Source organism: Lissotriton vulgaris, chromosome 4_1 (genome assembly GCF_964263255.1).
Source record: "Lissotriton vulgaris chromosome 4_1, aLisVul1.2, whole genome shotgun sequence".
In the NCBI taxonomy this organism is placed as follows: Eukaryota; Metazoa; Chordata; class Amphibia; order Caudata; family Salamandridae; genus Lissotriton; species Lissotriton vulgaris.
In genome coordinates this window covers 165,333,907-165,348,219 of record NC_141691.1, presented here as the reverse complement: position 1 = coordinate 165,348,219, position 14,313 = coordinate 165,333,907, and positions in this window count along the sequence as shown.

Below are 14,313 nucleotides of genomic sequence, written 5' to 3'. Positions count from 1 at the left end.
AGTAAGGTGTCATACTAATCGGGGTGCTGCCCTCTCACCATTCCTGGCGACGAGGTTAGCATTCCGCCCTTCTAGAGGGACACAACATGTACGTAACTGTGAACCCCGGTTAAAGTTAACTGAAGCCTCAGCTCCACAAAATGGACGCTGCCACCACAGACACAAGTCTGACCTCCTGCTGCTGGGAGTCCTTCCAGCGAGGAGAGCTTGGACAAAGGGTTTCCTGTCAAGGGCGGTGTTCGCACCGTCCCAGACAGGGTTTGTGTATTCTGGGTAGGTAGGGCTTTGCCAGAAGGTGACTGCGGAGTGGCACCCCGGTGCTCACTACGCATCTGCCGGCTAGAACCAGATCCAGGGGCGCGCAGCCCCTGACCTGGGGAAAGTCCAGCAGGGGGAGAGGGGTGTAACTACCCCCCTTCCTGGTCCCACCCTTAGGGCCGGACCTAGTCATGTACCCGCCCCTTTCTTTAGGATAAAGGCCGGAGCGGGGACCCTTCCAAATTAGATCATCTTTGAATCAAGAATACTTTCTACGAAAGGACTTCAAGACTCTTCTCAAGATTTCTCCCTTGTGGCTAAGGAGTAGTCACCCTGCACCAGCGGGCACCATCTAAGAACTCTGCGGTTTGCTGCAAGTCCTTCCTCAAGGATCCGACGGACCAGCTCAACGAGAACCGGCTTCCCTGGCACCTCTGACCTCTACCCACGTCGTCAGCTCAGCTGAGATCTGTGGGTGCGACGAGACCTCGAGGGACCGGCCATCATCAAAACCTGCACGCGTTCTTAACCAGCACGACCATCGAAGCAATTCTCTGGTGAGCGCTCTGGGGTCCGAGAAGCCCCGACCCTGAGCAGCTCAGCACCGAAGTGCAGTCTCCCAGCATCTCCACGATCTGCGTGGGGCCCTTCTGCTCGCTGCTCAGCACGTTGTCTGGTCACTAGCCGCTGGCTTGTGTCCTTCTTTGACGACATCCGACAACCAACGTTGCTGGTCTGGTTGCTCCAGACTGGCCCTTGCTCCCTTTTTCGAGAGGAGCACTCCGGACCCTCCTGGTCCACTCAAGACGCCATCTTAGGCCCACCACGTGGCCCTGAGATCTGCCAAGGCTTGTTGCCCCAATAATGGGCCCAGCGACGCCGACAGCATCAACCTTCGTGGGACAGCTCGCACCTCCATCCGGGTCGCCGACAACGCCTCCTGGTCCGTGAGACTGCAGAGCCTAGCGTCGCCCACTCACCTAGTCGAGGTGACGGCCATCCGGTGCCTTCCAGGTACCCTCTGACTACTGGCTAGTAGTACGAACTTGGTCCCCTCTGCTTTCAGGTGTCAACACTCACTGATCCAGGCTTGGATCTCTACGAACTATTCATCACTGGTCGCCGGCCAGCAACTCCTTTTCTTCCGGCTCCTGGCTCGTCAGCGAAGACCCCCGACGCCTGTAAGACTTGTGCAGCCGCAGCCCTCGTGGCTAGGTAACTCCGGCATTTCGGTGCCTGCATAGCCTCCTTACTCTAGGGTCCCGAGTCCCTCGCTTCCGACTTGCCTTATCGGGTCCGCCCGAGACCACTAAACTTTCCGTGCCCTCGGGCACTTGTTTTTAATTGTGCACTTGAAGTATTTTCTAAGAGCTTTTGTTCTGTGCTTAGTACCCTGTCCTCATAAAGAGTCCAGGGCTGTTGTGATTCTTAATAAATATCCTGTTTATTTTCATAACACTTGTGTGGTGTCCTTTCACTTGGTGTTCAAGGGGTATGTGATGGTATTACAGCTGGCTTAACACGCCCTCTAGAGTTTAGCCCGAAGACTGCTCGTATCCACGCTACTAGGATAGCTGGTCAAGGTTGACTTACAACCAATCACCATAAGGGTCGTTGGAACGATACATAGTGGTCGCTAGAATAGCGAACGCTGCATATCGGGCCACCTTCTCACACCGGGGACAGAACCAACAGAACTGGGACGGAGGGAGGCAACAGGGCCAGAACATGAAACAGGTGAGATTTCAACAAGAAGATCACGGGGAGAGGAGCACCAGGAGGAAGACCTACAGATGGTAGTCGGGGGGACCCCTAGAACCACAACCAGAGCCAGTCCAATAATCAATCTATCAAGCCACACACTAACAGCTGAGGAAACCAGTGTACTCTGCAAAGGGCTATCTTTTGTACCAACATCCCAGGCCAACAGATTTACTATCCAAGCGGAACTTACTAGATTTTTCAGAAAGATACGACTTAAAAACTTTTTTCACAATTGACCGTCAACAGCCATGACAGCTTTCACAAATTTACGACCTCCATCAACGTTTATGCCTACCATGGCATCAGTATCTCATAGGATTTTGACATATGAGAGTGTGGTACTGAGGGACGTCCTAAAACCATGCGTAAGAAGATCTTATGTGAAACATAATATCACTGCAGGAGAACGAATAGCGCTGAACACGCTAAAGAACAATAAATCAGTGGTGATCAAACCAGCCGATAAGGGTGGATCTATAGTGATGCTGAATGTGGAGGATTACAAGGCCGAAATCTATTCCCAGCTAATGGATGGTGTGAGCTATAGAACTGTAGAAATGGACCTCACGAAGGAGATAAGGACGGAGATCCTAGCCATTACCGAGAAAGCACGGGAAATGGGCTTCCTCACTAAGAAGGAATTTGATTATCCGAACGTGGAACAGCCCAGGATACCTACAATTTATGTACTACCTAAGGTACATAAGAATCCAGTCAAACCACCCGGACGTCCAATCATATCGGGATGTGGCTCTCTTCTAGAGCCTCTATGCAAGTATGTGGATACATTCTTAAAACCACTCCCTGAAGCAACACCCACATATCTCAGGGACACGATGCAAGCAATCAACTTGGTGGACCAGATGCCATTTAACAAAAACAGTCAAGCCCTGGTGACGATGGACATCGTCTGTTTATACACCAGTATTCCACAGAGACCGGCCTTGGAATGCATGAGAAGAGTTCTACAAAAGAGGCAACAACCGGCAGGGGTCCCCACAGCGTTCATCATCGATCTGCTGGAAATCGCCATGACGAAGAATTTCTTTGTTTTCCAGAATAGGTTCTACATCCAAAGCAAAGGAGTTGCTATGGGCGCTGCCTTCGCCCCAGATCTGGCGATCCTATTCATGTCGGAATATGAACAACATTGCATCCTATCGCAGCACAATCCATACCAGAATATGATTTCCACATGGCATAGGTATATAGATGACGTCCTCACGATATGGACATGAGAGGAACGTGATCTGAATGGCTTCATAGAGTGGCTGAACACCCAGTCTGCAGATATCAAATTTACAATGCACATGAATAAGGAAACCATTGACTTTCTAGATATCAGCATAAAAGTAATGGACGGCAAGCTATACACCACTCTCTTCAGGAAACCAGCTGAAAGAAACTCCCTTTTAAGATACACGAATCATCATACCAGAGGACTACGGGACAACCTGCCCTTCGGCCAATTTCTTCGCATACGGAGGAATCGTTCTCTGAAGGAGGACTATTTAAAAAAATCGGATGACTTAATCTCCCGCCTGAAGGATAGGGGCTACCCCAAGCGACTTGTGACAAGATGCAGAAAAAGAGCATGGTATCAGGATAGATCAACCTTGCTGATGCCCAAGGAACGCTCGTCATCTCAGGAACGTATGATCTGCGTTACGACATATTGCACCAAAAGCAATGAAATAAAAAGAATAGTCAACAAATATTGGGGCTTTGTTGTTGACATTATAGACACCCCTGAGCCACCAATGCATGCTTTCGAAAGGCAAAAAGCATAAGGGACCATGTGGTCCGTTCACTCCTGGACACACCGCAGGCACCGACCATCCAAGGACTCTGGAATTTACCAGAGGTGGTAGGCCATTTCAGATGTACAACGTGCAAAGCATGCTGGGAGACCAAGCAAGTGACCCATAACAACCTGACTGTAGACCTCAGGTCTTTTACAAATTGCAACACCAGTGGAGTAATTTACGCCATTCTCTGTCCATGTGAACTTATGTACATCGGGCAAACTAAACAAAAAGTAAAAAACCGAATCTTCCAGCACTGCAGCAGGATCCGCTGTCAGACAGCAGGGGCACCACTTGTAGAACATTATACGGACAAGAAACACACCCCAGAATCTATGCGATGGGTAATACTTGAAAAGATTACTCTGGGCCCCCGAGGAGGCAATCTGAACTCTAATTTAAACATTAGGGAGTGCAAATGGATGCACACAATCAACACCATAAACAGAGGACTCAATGAACTAGATGCCAACTTCGCACAAATGGCAGGACTGTGGTAAAATTAATTACCTATGCATAATTTATACGGTAAAATCAATAAGAATAACTCAGGTAAATAAGAGGCAAAATCCGGGAATTTCGAGGTTTACTCAAAAGGGTTTTATTCCTTAAAAAGGAATTGGGTTATTGGCTCGAGCCAAGGTGGCATACCATTCCGTCACCACATAGGTTCAGGAAGGGACAGACAGACAACATATTATTTACAGAAGTTCATATATATAGTCAATGCATTACATTAAACGAATAGGCAGTAGGCGTAACAGCTGGAGAAAGGAGAGATAGCATATGAATACGTCATAGAAAGGGCGTTACAATAGGCGTGTATAAAGGCGTGTACTAGAGACGTCATTTATCATGAGGTCACAAATGGGTGGATACATAGAAGAATCTTGCAATGTCAGCAGAAATTCATGGCAGAGATGCGCGCGCAGCAGCTTGACGTGTATCTGACGTGTAACAGGAGGGTGAAGGAGACTTGACATTTGAACACCACAAGTGTAGACATAAGTCTGGGATGTCAGATCAACCTAATCCCAAATCGTATCTGTTATCGTATGTTTAAGGAACTGTAGTGTCTAGAAGGGAAAGGGTCTCTCGGGCAAAAGCTACCCTATACTGGCTGTGAGTGTGTGTACATGTGTCTACGTGTCTGCATGCGGGGTGAGGGGGCATGGGCCTACCATGGCAACGGAGTCTATGAATTACTTGCACAGAGACAGAAAGACCGGGCCCAATGCTCCTGCAGCTGGGAGGATGTTTACTTGAGCTACGAGACAGGAATGTATTTTCGAGGAGTGGAGCAGATTATTCGAAGGTTGAATACAGTCTTGGCAGACAGTTGGCTGAGCTATGCGCCGGAGTCGCGCAAAGAGTAAGGCAGGGGTCACTGGTACAGAGGCAGCCCGGGTTGAGGCCCTCAGAGTCGGAAGGCGGAAAGAGGCTCGATGGCAGAATCAGGGCCTGCTCGCCTGAGCTGAAAAACGTGTAAAGTGTACCACAAAAAGACGGTGGCACGGCATATATAGGAACTGAATATTCAATCCGTTCATGGCGGATCTGAAGGAGGACATGTTAAAGATGGACGCAAATGTATTTGCGTCTTCATAGCTGGCACAGGAGGGAAATCACATGCACTGCAAGCTAGTACATGGAGACGGTGGGGTACGCGCTGGGGAACACTACTCGATCAAAAATTATATTTCCTCATTCCCTCCTTGTTCCCCACGGACCCTTCATGATACATCGATTCTCATCAATTGATCAATCTGTTCACTTAACATCATTTGCTCATCTTTCTTTTCGCGTTTTGAATGGGAACTTGGATGTGGAATGCATGAAGTGGCACACAGGCCGCAAATCGCCGGTCCACATTGGAGACACAGGCAACAACTGAGTACTATGAGAAGGCCAATACCTAGGAGGGATAGGATCTTCCACCCCCAGGCAGATAACGTTGTCCAGAACCAACCGGACCAAGTCCAGGTGCCTGGAGTCTGATGTATCAAACTTGCAATTTTATGGAGACGTGTAATAGCTTTGTACACGGTTGGCGCGTTATTTGGAATGAAAACACAGCAACTTGACCCGATGACCTTACAAGCTCCACCCCTATCTGCCAAGATGACGTCAATAACGAGACGATTTTGAAGAACAACAACCCGCATGGCGGACTGCTCCTCCGTCAAGTTACCTAGAGCTGAAGTGGTCTCAAGCACCACTGCTTCGAGAGTTCTGGTTAATCTACGGATCAGTTTACTATTAGAAACAGTACCGAGGTAGGGGAAGAAACCTTTATTAAAATCTGTATATTGTTCCCATGTTGTTTCAGTATAATCGACAAGCGGGAGATCTCTTCGGAGTCTATGCTTAACCAGATTAGTGTTTCTATGGTAATCGGGAGGGGCTAGGAAAACAGGCGGCAGAAGGAATGCAATGTAACAAGTACCATCCCAATCTAGAGGTAAACGGACATATGCAGTATGGCCGCAAACAAAATAGGAATGACGTAAAGCCCTAAACGTGGATCTACCATAATCACTGAATTCCTCCTGAAGCAAGCCTCACCCTTTGGTTTCCTGCACTCGGCTCCCTGTCTGCAGCTGTCGCTGGTTTTCCTGCTGCCGCCTTTACAACTGGCCGGACCCGCTTCGCGGGTCCCGCTGCGCAGGTGACAGCTCAGCTGAACAGTCTCTCCAGCGGGGGAAAGTTTGGGCGTCTTCTGTGTCCGGCAGGGCTGCGAGCTACCAGCGGGGGACTCCAAGGACCAGGAGCCCCCGCGCGCCCGTCACCACCTGGGCTGCTCTCCCTGCCGGCTCCGCCCCCTCTCCTCACTCTCCCAGCTTTAAAAACGAAGTGACCGTCCCGCTGCGCGGGAGCGCGCGGGAGGGCGCCGGGAGAAGCCCGGGACAAGGGCGGGACCGTTTGAGGCCGTTCGAGGCCTAAGAGGACTGGACTGGGCTACCCCTCTTGGTTAATTTTGTTTGTTTGTTCGTATCGGCAGACAAACTACTTTCCGAGGGGAAATAGATCTATCCTTGTCACAGCGCCCGAGAATTATGGATCCAAGGGTAACGCGGAGCAAATCTTCGAAACGGGGGTCACTAGTCAGCGGCCCCATGGATGATTTTATAACCCGCACTAATATAGCTATAGACGAGGAAATAACTAAGCTTCAGACTCGGGTCTCGTTAGAATTAGATGCCGCAAGAAGAGTGTCCCAAGTAATTGCACTCTCCAAAAAATCCTCCCTTGGTCACATAGCCGCCTCTGTTACTCCGGAGCGTCCAGCCCGCCTTAATTGCATAGTCTCCCAGGTAGACATCCACCATTCACCGACCCCGGCCACTCCAACGCTTGCCGCGGAAAGTAGGATCGAGGATGCTACATTAACGCCTCCTAGCATCCCCATCCTCGCCCCCATCGTACCCCTCTCGAATTTGACTCACAATATCCCCAGTGGTAATCAACCCAAGAGGAAACGCAATTCCCGCTCAGCTTATTCACGTAAGAAAGCGAAAATTGCGGTTCCAAAAAATCTGCCCACGAAAAACATCACACCTCTGAATACGGGAGCTGAATCTTCCATTAATATCCAGCCTTGTAGTGAGGGACAGGAAAAAAATCCATCTAATTCCCTTCCAAATATCACAACAGACGAGGTCCTTGAAGTAGACGGGCTAACCAAGAACAATAAAGAATTTATAGAAGTGGTTTGGGACACTCTTAAAAAACTTTTGTCTCCTTTGGACCTAAGACTTTCAAGGATTGAAAATAATTTGTTAGAAATGGAGAAGAGCATTATTGCGCTAGCCACCCTTGGGTTGAAAAGTCTGGAAAACCAGGGCGTTATTGCAGCTGACCCAACCCCGCAATCTGCCGCACCACAAACCAATCCAGCCTCCTCTTCAGCTTCAATCACAATAAAACCTGTTCCTAAACCAAGGTCAGTTACGGTGGAGCAAGCTCGTGTTAAACCTAAGCCTCCTCCACGAGGCTCCACCCGCAACTCGCAACATCCCCAACACGAAACAGTAACTAGACCGGTCCCTAGTGAAACTCAGGTCCTCCCAGCCAAAGAGAACTTCAGGGGTGGCTACATTGACCTTCCTCCAGAGGCAAACGACTATGTCGCTGTCTTGACGGGTGTCCCTACGTTAAGTAATGGTCAATTTGAAAACCATTGGTCGCTCAAAAATAAAATAATGCATTGGTTGAATGTCAACAGACCAATTCCCAATGGTAGAAGAAGTAGGGTATTGATGGTTCGCAGAACCCCTTGGGTAGGGCCAACGCTGAAATCTAGCCCGGGGGACTGCATAGTAGTGACTTTCGAAGATCCTTACACGGCGCACCATATTTGTAGTTGGCCCAACAATGACGACTCTCTAGTGAAAGCCAAGTCACTATCCTTTTTCTATCCTCCCCGATCGAGTTGTAACCAGGGGGATAATTGGACACTGGTTCAGCACCATCAACGGCCGAATAACTCTAGGGGCCATAGGGAGAACCTGTTACATTGGAATGGCCTCTCCACTTATAATAGATTCGGTGGTTTAGAGGAGGTGGATTGACTCCCTGTGCAAGCAGTTGAGCAAACACGAAGGGTATCCCTAACTTTGCAAGGACAACATTTCACCGATTGTCCAGTTCCGGAAGCTGCGGTAAACCAAGCAGGACGATCCAACAACGTAAGGGTCGATGAGGTGGAAACGTCATTGGACACAATAGTTATTTGCAAAAGGGAAGAGCGGCCAAATTCGTCTTGTGTGACCTTTCCTGTACTTACCACTCTTGAACAATCGGATATCACTTGCCTCGCCCCTTATGTGTCTTCCAATCTCCCCCAAATTGAGCCACTTGTGACACCTCTAAAATCAGTGGATGCGATTGTCCCTTTAATGCCTGTGCTCACTGACCCCGTCAGAGTCCTTCCATCATCTGACGCAGTCCTAAAAATCTTATCCTGGAACGTGGCTGGTCTTGGCCGCAATTTTGACATCCCCGAATGGAACGACTTCTTGGAACCCTTTCACATCTGTCTCCTGCAGGAAACCTGGTGCTTGGAACCAAGACACCGAGTGGGATTTACCACCTTCTTTATCCCAGCAGTCCAGGAACAAGGGTCCAAAGGTCGCCCGTCAGGTGGACTCATCATATGGATCAGTATTGCTTTAGACTGCAGGGTAAAAGAAAGAAAAACTCAATCTTTGGACCTCCAGTGGCTTACGGTAATACATAAAGGGGGAAGAAATATGGAAATTTTCAACATCTACTTGAGGGGTGCCAAAGGCGGTGCATCCCATCTATCATCTACTGGCTTAAACCACAATCTGGCCGCTTGCGATGCAGATTCCCTTGTAATGCTTGCAGGGGATTTCAACTGCTGTTTCGAGCCTTTAGCTAGAGAAGACATCCTGGACACTTTTGAGGAGGACAACAGGAGAGGTATTCCGATTTTGAACCTTGACCCGATTCCTAAATGGTCGCAAAACGCAATAGAGATCAATGCCTTGTGCATGGAGCACAATTTGCGACCGACAAATGGCCGATCTAAATCTGACCTTATGGGTGCCCACACTTACAATAGACAAGACCACACGTCTAGGATTGATTATATCATGCTTAATTATAACCTCTGGCAATATCACCTAGATATGGAGGTCATAGTGTCGGCTGATAGCGACCATAACCCCTTATCGCTATCTATTGCACCCCCTTGGCAGGCTGGAAGGCAAGGCTTAACTAGTCATAAGTGGAAATCCTCTCATGAAGTGGTCCCCACAAATTGTAGCAGGCGTTTAAAATGGGCAAAAGTTTCAGCTGACGAGATAAGGATGGCCCAAGCCGGGGCAATTTTGGAAGAGGTGGAGCCCCGGTTGAGCCCTCTTAATCAAAATGATACCAAGGTCCTACCTCTTTTCACTGAGACTGTACTGGCACTGAGCGACCTATTTACTGTTCCCCAAACCACTCGAAGAGGTCCCCCAAAATCCTTGCCCAAGCAGTCGGAGAAATGGTTTACTCAAAAATGTCGTGAGGCCAAGAAGGAACTTGTTGAGACATTAAAGACCAAAGACGCGGCTGCCATCAGGGCTGCCAGAAAATCTTATAAAAAAATCATAACCGAAGCCAAACGGACTTATGATTTTAATTTCTGGGGAGATCTAGTAGAGGCCAGTACCAGGAAGGATGCAAAGATGTTTTGGAACCTACTGAGATCTAGGGAAAAGCCCATTGACCAGCAATTAACTTGTAACATCACAGGGGGAGTGTGGTTTGACCATTTTTCGCAACTGTATTCCATTCCTCTAGGTACATCCCAGGCAGCTCGCCCACTCATGGGCTTTACTACTAACCTCCCGTGCCATGATGGCTTTTTCACTAAACTAGAAGTAGAAAGAGCAATTCAATCCATCGTCTCAAATAAAGCAGCAGGTCCAGACGGTATCCCAGGAGACTTAATTAAGAACTATCCATCTTCCTGGAGTAGATTAATTTCCTCGCTTTTGAACGAAGTGATGTTGGGTGGAGTCTTCCCCGACTCATGGAGGGGCGCTGAGGTCGTACCTATTTTTAAAAAAGGCTCTAGGGACGACCCAGCAATCTACCGCCCAATCAGCTTACTAGATTCTTCTCAAAAGGTAGCAGGAAAGGTGGTATTGGGCAGGATTATCGAGTGGGTAGATAACAACCATATCCTATCAGATCTCCAAGCAGGTTTTAGAACAGGCACGGGTACAATCGAGCAGACGTTCCGTTTTCTAATGATCTATTGGAAAGTGGTGGTGCTGGGAGGGGGCAGTCTGTATTTAGTCTTCATTGACCTGCGGACTGCCTTCGACCTGGTACCACGCACGCTTCTATGGAACGTCCTCGATGGGTTAGGCCTCCCCCCCTATCTCCTTTCACTGCTTGTAAAATTTCATGATAGGAATTTTGCCCAAATTAGATGGGGTGCCCAGGGAGAGAAAACATCTCGTATCCCCGTGGACAGAGGCGTCCGCCAGGGGTGTGTGCTTGCCCCCACTCTGTTCTCTCTCTATATCAACGGAGTGGTGGAGCATCTTTTACAACAGCCATCAGATGCACCCACCCTGGCTGGAAGGAAGATCCCAACGCTTCTGTTCGCGGACGATACCCTCCTAATTTCAAAATCACCAATGGGCATCCAATTGCTGCTTTCCAGTTTCCAAACCTTCTGCAATGAAAGGGGCTTGGCAATAAACATAGGTAAAACTAAGTTTTTAGTTCTTAATCCGCCAAAAAAATCTGTTTACCCTCCGGTCCTGGATTCTGTCCCACTTGATCGCGTGAAAGAATTTGATTATTTGGGCATACGCATTAGTGATACCATGAGCTGGAAGGCACACCATCAAAAAATCTTCCTTACCCATAAAAGGGTGGCAGGTGCGCTACTTAAGGAGCAGCGAGCATCCCCATTAAAACCTATAGGGGCCCCCCTAGACATCTACAGGGCAAGGGTTGTAAGCGCGGCACTTTACGGTGCCGAGCTGTGGGGCACCCAAAAAGTTGACACTCTAGCCCATCTTGAGAACAACTTTCATAAAGACCTTATGGGGTTGCCCCACAGCACGCCAACAATCCCATTGCTGATAGATGCAGGCACCCGGGCAATCTGCGACCAAGCGAAACTACGCCCACTCCTGTTATGGTCCAGAATTTGGAATGTGCAGGAATTAAGTAGTTACGCAGATGCCTTAAATGACATTTTGTCAATATCGGGTTCTCATAAGATCACCTGGCTCAAGGAAGTTAAAAAACTGTTATACAATTTGGGCCTAGGCGAGGCTTGGACCAACAAATCTGCACCCTCGAAACAACATCTAAAGAAGGTTTATTGGGCATGGGTGGACAGCGAGAGGGCCCGAAGCACAAATCATTGTAAATCTGTGGCCCTGTTTCTGTCAGTCAAGGAGTTGCCTTTAAGGGAATCCTATCTAGACGCCATTCAGAACCCAAGGGATAGAGCATTATACATCAAGTTCAGGTTGGGGGTACTTCCATTATGTGAGTTTATGTCAACTTGGAAACCGCCCGCTCAAACTGTACCCTATTGCCCCTTTTGTGATCTAAGGGTAGAAACTGTGTCCCATATGTTGTTTGAATGTAGCGTCTATGTAGCCCCAAGACGTAGGTGGTTGAAGCCTATTTGTAGAAGCTTGGGAACTCGCTCTCATTTGGAAGCCCTGCGTATTTTACGAACAGATCCTAGACCCTTCTTTTCAACTTGTATGGCAAAATTTTTGGGTTGGGCATGGTGCCTAAGAACTGCAAGGAAAATGTTAATTCAGTGAACGATCTTACTCACCCAATATGCTGTTTTGTATATGAAATGTTTGTATGTGTGATAATTGTTGTCAAAAATGTGTTTTAAAGATGTGTAAATGCTTTTATGATATGTTTTTATCGAATAAAGCTATTACTACCTCATAATCACTGAAATCGACCACAGTAGTACATTTACTATGACCTAAGTGTACAGAACCATTCTTGCGAACACAGAGTTCACCCGTAACTGGCAATACTGCCATAGCAGGTAGAACAGGAGCAGCTTCGGATTCAACAGATAAAATCATGAATGTAACTGTGTAATTACCTAATCCATATACTTCATTTTCTAGATCAGTTCCAGTATCTACGGGGAGTCCCTCCTTGTCAGGGTAGCATACTTTGAGCAAAACTAAGTTCAGGTTTCCCCAAACCCAGTTACCTTCGTAAATAGCAGCATCAGAAACTAGGGAATTGAGTATTTTGAACCATGCACCACATGTGCCATTGTGAGTGAACGGGTACGGAAAAAGGGGCAGAACTCCCTTGTTTTCTTGGTAGGGAGGGAGTCGACCACATATCCAACAGTTTGTAGCATTGGTAGTCTGATGGGAGTGATGTAACATACTAATGAAAGTGTTATTGCGCAGCGCAAGTCTGTAGGATAATGCGTGTGGGGGTAATTCACTAAAAGAATGTTCGTCAGTAACATTATGAGCAGATTGTGCACGCTTGAATAAAGGATAATATATGTGCAATAAAACACTAGCAATAATAATCAGAAGACTTAAAAAAAACATAATAAGTAGTGTCACTATACAGCGACTGCGAAGTGATTTACAATATGCATTCTTTTTATGTTGTCTTTGTCTATCTCTCTCTCTATCTCGATCTAGGGGATACATGTCAGAAACTAATTTAACCGATTCACCTAGGGGAGGACTTAAACAATTAAACTGTCTGACTTGCTAGATCGTAATTTCGTTCTGTATTCTTCAGAAGCGTATTTCTCAACCAAAGGGAGTTTTGAGTCAGTTTGTGTAGGAGGGCAGGGCTTAGAGACCAAGTCCGAAGGAAGTCCGTAGTATTTCTTAATGTGGCTGGAATGCAGCCATCCTTTCCTGCCCTCTATCTTCACGGCTGTCCTCGTTGTGAGCAGAACCAATTTCGGGGCTTGCCAGCGGGGCTCCAATGGGCTTCTCCGATCAAAGTTGCGGGTGAACACGTAGTCACCCGGGACCACCTCGTGGGGCTTCACCTCGGTGTTGTCGGGAAACGCTGCAGCTACCTGTGAACGACAAGATTGTAGTGCAGACATCAAGGAGGCAAGGTAATCTGTCAGCATAAGACAATCAACTTCAGTTATTTTTCGTGGAATAGGCGTCCCCCACATATTCGGTGGTCTACCAAAAACCACTTCGTACGGGGATAGCCCAGATCGGGAATGGACCACCATCCGCATATAGAAGAGGGCGACCGGCAAGGCAACTATCCAGTCCACACCCTTCTCTCTACAGATCTTGGAAAGTCGGATTTTTAAAGTCTGATTATGGCGCTCCACAAGACCTGCTGCCTCGGGATGCCGGACACAATGGAACTTCCACTGATAACCTAACAGAAGGGTAATGTGTTTCACAAGCTCGGATGAGAATGGCTGGCCATTATCTGAGTACACAATACGGGGCAAACCATACCGTGGGAAGTATTCACGAACCAGCTGCTTGGCAGTGGTCGGAGCAGTGTAATCGGGAACTGGGTATGCTTCTATCCATCGGGAAAGAGCACATACGACTACGAGGACATACTTGAATCCTCGACAGCGTTCCATCTGGATATAATCCATCTGGAGTATTTCAAAAGGGTGTTCGGGAGGCTGAAATCCACCTCGTTCTACGGGGATGCTTTTACCGCGATTGAACTGACCAAAAATCATACAAGTACGCACTTTCTGTTTGGCTGCTGCCCGTAAGTTTTTATTGGACCATATGTGTTGAATACTGTCTAGCATTGCTTTCTCTCCTAGGTGTGCGGGACTATGTATTGTATTAATGATGACTTGTACCATAGAGTCGGGGAGAAACCATGTAGATTTTCCCTTCGTCATCCAACCCTGGTCTGTTTGGATCCCTCCTAGTTTAATCCATTCCTTAATTTCATCTGGTGTTGCATGTGTCTGTATGTCAATCACATCATGTGC